We start from the raw sequence: 6,938 nt of genomic DNA, 5'->3' as shown, positions 1-6,938 counted from the left end.
CCAGCTGCACCTCAGGAGTAGGTTGAGGCCATCTGCTCCTGGCGAGCCTGCAGTCTTGGGAACCACATGGAACTCTTCAGTCCTGTGAGATCATTCTGAGTTAGAATCAGCACAATGGCAGCGGGTTTGCCCACCAGTTATTTAGTATTCTGATACTGTCTTTGATAGTCAGTACTTGTGGCTCGCAGAATAATTCATCCCCCACCCTCCATAAATGCCAGGGTTAGTTACACACAAAAGGTCAGTGAGGATGGTGTGAAGGATGCTGGCCAGCTGCCCCTGAGATAGATGACTGTTGTGGACAAATCATCTCAGGTCTCCTGCGAGGGGGACGGGGGGTCGCAGGGGTCATATCAAGAGATGTGTGCATGGACAATGCATTGGACAGACATACACTGCTGACTTTGAAGATGGAGGAATGGTGCAGTCATGAGCTTGGTAAGCTCTAAAAGCTGGGAGCTTTGGTTGCTGGTGCAGTGCGAGAAGGGCAGGGCTGGTGGACATCTGTCTGGGACACCTGCCCATGATGCTCTCTCCCCCTCTTGTTTAGCATCCTCGAGGGTGGACGGAGATGCTTCCTCCATGCTGGGTGGCAGAGATTTGATGCTCACTTCATACTGGGTGGGGGAGCAGAAGAAGAGGGGCCTTTGAAAGAGAAAGGAGGCTAAATGAGGTCCAGGGGGCAGAGCAGGTAACCACATCTGCATTCCTTTCTCTAGCTCACCTGTGAGTCCACCCTCTATGACATGTGACCAGTGTATGTTATGTAAGATCACCCTCTATCACACAATGACCAGTGTGTGTGCCACATGAGACCACCCTCTACGACATGTGACCAGCGTGTACCATGTGAGACCACCCTCTCTTTGCTGAAAAGTGCCTCTCTATGCTGTGAGATGTGGGGTGGCTCCTGCTTTGGCTGCACCTGACTCTCATGACTGTGTGTGATCTGTGTGTTTGAAATGACTCATCCTCCTTCCATCCCCCACCCTCCATCCCCTTCCCACAGCATCGAGTCACAAGAGTGGAGGAGTCATACGGGCAGATGTAAGCATGCAGACACCAATGTTAATTTTACACACACACATGTACACAAACACATGTGCCCCCACACAGATCCACGACATTCTGGGGCCTTCACAGAGTAATTGAAGTCTATCTGACTCTTGACACCATGCCTCTGAACTGGAGGGTCAAGACCTTAAAACATCACTTGATCTCCACGTAGCCACTCTAGACTCACCTGACAAAATCATTTCTGTTCTTGCCTGGCATCGCTGAGTATGAAAAATTGGCAGTACATACTTGGCAGTGTTTCCTCTAGGGGGAGGAATAATTACTTCAGCTGGACCTGGGATCCTGGGAAGAAAACATCAGCCAAGAAGAGTGCAGACACTGCAGAGTGGTTTTTGCTCAGAGTCTTCAAAACTGTATTTATGTAATATTTCATCTGGGCCCACACTTTGTGATGTAAAACTTCGATGGTCTCTGAAATCATGAAGAATGAATTTAGGACTACACACATCCAGGAAGGTCTCAACAAGGAAGATCCTGGTGGAGTTAGGAGACAAGACTCTCCGGAGGCTGCGGCGTCTCCATAGTCTGTCCTCTGTGTGTTGTAGCCTCAGGACCTTGCTATTCTTCCACAGAGAAGTGGGGTGGCCAAGGGTACACCCAACAGGAAACACAGGAAAACACCCAAGCTTGTGATCAGGATAGTTGTATCCACTGGACATCAGGAAGGGACCACTGAGAGTTTGGGACCATCCTGTGAGTCCCCATTGGTGCAAATGGTTAAGCACTCGGTTGAGTTGTTGGAATTTCTATTCCACCCAGTGATATTTTGGTAGAAAGTCTTGCTGATCTACCTCTGGAAACTCAGATGGTGAAAATTCTATGGACAGAATTCTACTCTGACTTGATGGCAGCCTTTTCTTATTCTTGTTAAGCATGACCAGAAGTGGGAAGAATGGGTCCATTTGGTGTTGTGTAGTACCCAACGTTACAAAGTGTTCCTGACCTGAAGGACACAGGGAATAAAAACAAGAATGGGAAGGGACAGTCCCTTACCTCACAGAGTTAAGACCAAACTCAGTCAATACAGATCTGAGAACTCCTGAATTTAGGGTCCGAAGCCTTTTTCAGGGCGCTTCACCATTCTGGGAGATCCATATTGATGGCGCCATGTCCGTCTGCCTGACCAGAGAAGTCAGGACTGAAATTGTAGGTCAAATGTGTACATCATGTTTGGAAAGAGCACTTGATTAGGCTGAGAAGCAGAGGCCAGCAGACATGCATTCAGGCTCCCCTTTTCGTTTACAATTATCCAATCCAATTGTGTTTCTTAGTCCTGGCTTCTTGTGTTCGTAAAAGTAAACTAGAAATGTAAGACTTAAATGGTTCTTTTGAATTTGCACATGGGAAATGAGAGTGTGGAGTATTTTTTCTAAACTGTGGGCATTTAAATGCAGGCATACACATCATACATTATTATTATTATTTCCAGTAAGTATAATTTCTGTATTTAAAATATTCTTAAACCCGTTCAGTCTACAACCACCATGAGAAAGCCCTAATCCGCCTCAGAGGATGAGAAGGTGGTAAAAGTTGGCTGGGTCTTCAGAGAGTCTCAGGCGACTGAGTTTCAATGGCTCCCAGATGGTTTCTGTTCACCCTTTGAACAGACCTTAGAAGGTGGTATCAAGGTTTGGTTTGGGGGGTGTATGTAGCGGAATCTATGGACGTTATTACAATTTCATTCTACTTGGATGTACAATCAGCATTCATGGAAGCAATAGTCAAGAAATCAAATGATGCACTGCATTGGGACAGATTGCTAGAAAAGACCTTTTAAAGTTTAAAGAAGCAAAGTGACTGAGATGTGTCTGGAATAAGCCCTGATCTCTAGTCATGTGCTTACAAAAGTTGGTTCGTGCTCAAGGCAGACAAAAGACTCATTAATGCATTGTAACTGTGGTGTTGCCGAAGAATACTGAGTATACTGTATCAGGAGGCTTAGCAATTCAGTCTCAGAAGAAACGTAGGCAGAATGGTCTTGGGAGGGAGGGTGGCCAGACTTAGGACACTGGGTGTGGACAGGTCATCAGGAAAGGTCAATCCCAGGAGACAGACATCAAGGTTGGTAAAGGCGAGGGTATGTTCAGGCAGGGACAAGCTCCAAGTTACATAGCTACAACAATGGCCTAAGATCCACCAACAACCGTGCCAACATTTATCCCATTCTACACAAGGTCTCCATGAGTTGGAACCAACTTGATAACAACTAACAAGTAGAACTGAATGCTCCTATCTCAGGCCTGTGTCCTGCAATATAAACAGTCTCCATTGGGGTTTGTGCCTGACGTGGTCTGTGGTCTTTCTTGTCAGCTACCAGTCTACAGATGTCTTTCCTACCTTTGGGGAATCCCGCACCTCATGGGTTTGGGTAAGAGGCAGAAGTCCACCCCACACCTTCTCCATGGGTAACAGCTGACCACACAGCTGCTTACCGTCTGCCTCCCTGGTGGAGGGGTTGGAAGATCTTCCATCTGCCCCACCAGACTGCTCTTGCCAGTGCTTCTATGATTCCTAATAGATTTTCTTGAAGCAGAATCTGAAAGCCTGGAGGCCTGGTCTAGGCCATCATTGAAGATGCTGGCGATGTTTGAAAGTGGCTGTAAAACATCATCATCCGATCTCGGGAAATCAAGAGGCAGCGAGCATACTTGGCTCTCCTGACTGATGCTGAGAGGAGACAGGAATCCAGCGACGGGGCTGCTCAGATGCTCGATCCTGAGTCCACATCACCTGTCTCTCTGGTATCTGAATTGTGGGTGTAACGAATTCTGAGTGGAAGTCTGTATCTCTGGGACAGGCCGAGTACTTTGATTCATTAAGAATCTCTCACATATCACCAGTCCAAGTTCTGCTGCCAGCATCTCCCACTGTGAAAAGTGTAATAATTTACTTTTGAGAAAATCCACCATCAGAAACTATATGGAGCACATTTCTACTCTGGCACACATCATGGGGTTGCCATGATGACAAGCTGTCAATTTGATGACAACTCATTTTATTCAATGTGAATCTGATATAGGAGTTGGTCTGTATTCCTGTAAGCAGAATCGAACTTCTCCAGTACAAATCCTGGACCTGTAATCTTCATTAGCAACACCAGATCCCCTTGAAACAGACAGATCCAACCAGCTGCCTAGAAGACTGGCCCCTGACAGGATCGCATGACCTCAGGACAAGTGTTTGTTCTCCAGACGAAGCCACTTCCTGCTACTCCTGCTCAGGGCTTCCTTAGCTGTCTGCATTAGAACTTTGTTTGAGCCCAATGATCTTAGCACCGGCTCAGAGGAGCTGGATGACAAGGGAAGATCTCAAGTGGGTTTAAACACAGGGGGATCATCAGTGTAACATTATACCCTCAGGAACGCAGTCAGGGTAGACACACGCACACACACTTGCATGTCCACTCACTCCAACAGACACACACACTCATGTATGCACACACACACATGTGCACATGCACATCCATGTCTACTCACGCTAACAGACACACATTCATGCATGCACACACATGCACACATGCACACATGTTCTCACATACACTCACAATACTCTCACACACAGACACACGCACACACTCACACATGTTCTCACACACACTCACAACACCCTCACACACATGCCTACACACACACACATGCCCAGTCATGCTCCAACACATATACACTTATGTAACCCATCTCATATACACTTACACACCTTCATCCACAAACACACATACACTCACAACACCCTCACACACATGCCTACACAATACACCCACACATGCACACTCACGCTGCAACACACACATTCATGTAACTGCTCACACATGAACTTACACACATTCACACACAGACACACAGACACCCACAACATCCTCACACAGACACCTACACACACGAGCACACATGCACACTCATGCTCCAACACACACACACACACACTCATGTAACTGCTCACATGTATGCTTACACACATTCACACAAGACATGTATCCACTCACAACACACACATTCTTGTAGACAAGCATGCACACACATGGACACTCACATGCTCACACAAACATTCATGTATATACTCACAGAGCACTGTGGCTTTTATGAGTATGACCACAGGTCTGGGCAGTGTTTTGTTCTGGTGTACCCTGGGTTACTATGAGTCAGAACCACTCTATGGCACTTAAAACAATAATAAATGGTTAAATACCTAAGCTTTGGTTCAAGCCACGACATTGGTGGAAATTGTAAAGTCCAGTATAACTTTTAAGGTGAATTCATTTAAAACAAGGTAATCTTGGTTAAAGTTTTAATCAAAATGTAGAGGAATTAAATTATTCTTTAAAAAATCTAAATTTTGGGCTGCTCAAGGGGATGTAAAATCTCATTTAAAATATCCAACCTTAATAATGTAAAATACGAATATTCCAGTAATTACAAAAATCACAGCTAGCTGCTGGTTTGGTATATTGTTAAACTTCATTGTGATGACTGTAATTTTTCCATTTATTATGATTTGAGAACAGGTTTGTTGGAGGATTTGAGACAGACTTTTCTTTTCACCACAAGACTGTGTGAGCTGCTCTGATTTTACACTACTAGGCAGGCTGTGGAAAGCAGTTTATGAATAAAAAGGTCACCTGCTCCAGGGCGGTGTGACTTGGGGGACAGGAACATGTCTCAACATAGAAAAATGGGTTTAACTTGTTGTACAGAACATTTTACACCAGAAAGGAGGCATCTCAGAAAGCTTTGTGATTGTGGTTAAATATTTAAAATGCTCGAGGAAAATAAAAAAGCTTGACCTATCATTTTTTTTCGTCTTTGAAAGCTTTAAGGGGTTTAGCTCTTGAACCCTATATAACAGCATTGACACCGGGTCAGGACCCAGGGGTGCGCTTTCCCTGCCCTCTCTCTCCCTCCCCTCCCTCTCCCTGACACATGGCTCGCAGCCCGGGCAGACTCTGGGGTGGGTGGGCCATGCATGGTGCACACATTGTAAGATCCAGTCAAGATGGTCCTGGAAGACTTATGGAGAAGTGCCACTATATGGGCATGTATAGGACGTGATACATGGCATGGTGCTGTAGGCTCAGCACTGAACTGTGAGCCACAAAGTCAGCAGTTTGAACCCATCAGTTGCTCCTCGGAAACCCTATACAGATTTGCTATGAGTCAGAACCAACTCGACAGTACTTATTAATAACAACAACAACCCTTATGGAAGGGCCAGTCATGGTTCCGTGGAAGAATCCAAGCCTTGTGTAGAGGATACGCAGCTTACACACAGCTACAATTGTCTCCCATCGGAGGCTTGAGGGTTGCTATGATGTTGAAGAGGTTTCAGTAGAGCTTCCAGATGGAGAGAGACCAGGAAGAAAGGTCTGGTGATCTTCTCCCAACAGTCAGCCAGTGGGAGCACGGTGGATCACAACAACTCCATCTACTGATCCGATCATGAGGATGGTGCAGAGTTGGGCACTCATGCATGTGGGTGGGGTGGGAGTGTGAATTGGAGGCAACACAAGTGGATCTAACTACGACAGCCTGATGAGGACACAGGAGACAGCCAGCAGGACTCTGTAGCTCTGAGCCCTCACTGGCCTCGCAGCAGAGTCACCCGGGAAGGACCCTGCATGGTGGGGAATAATAGATCAGAGCCTGGGACGGAGCACCCTATGACCAGAGGGGGGACCCTGGGCTGGAGTCCTGGTGTCTGTGGCAGAGGGATTGCTCAGTGTGGGAGCCAGACAGTAAGGCATGTGGGATAATTTCCTAAAGGGATAGTTTCCTGATCAAGGGATCGTTTCCTAAAGGCCTGGGTAGTGGCCACTTCCCCTTTCAAAGTTTCTGGACATGTGTTAGTTCTCGCTGTGAAGCAGTGGT

The sequence above is a fragment of the Chrysochloris asiatica genome, unplaced genomic scaffold (assembly GCF_000296735.1).
Source record: "Chrysochloris asiatica unplaced genomic scaffold, ChrAsi1.0 scaffold00105, whole genome shotgun sequence".
In the NCBI taxonomy this organism is placed as follows: Eukaryota; Metazoa; Chordata; class Mammalia; order Afrosoricida; family Chrysochloridae; genus Chrysochloris; species Chrysochloris asiatica.
The sequence above is the reverse complement of the archived record's forward strand: the minus strand, read 5'-3'. Positions refer to the sequence as shown.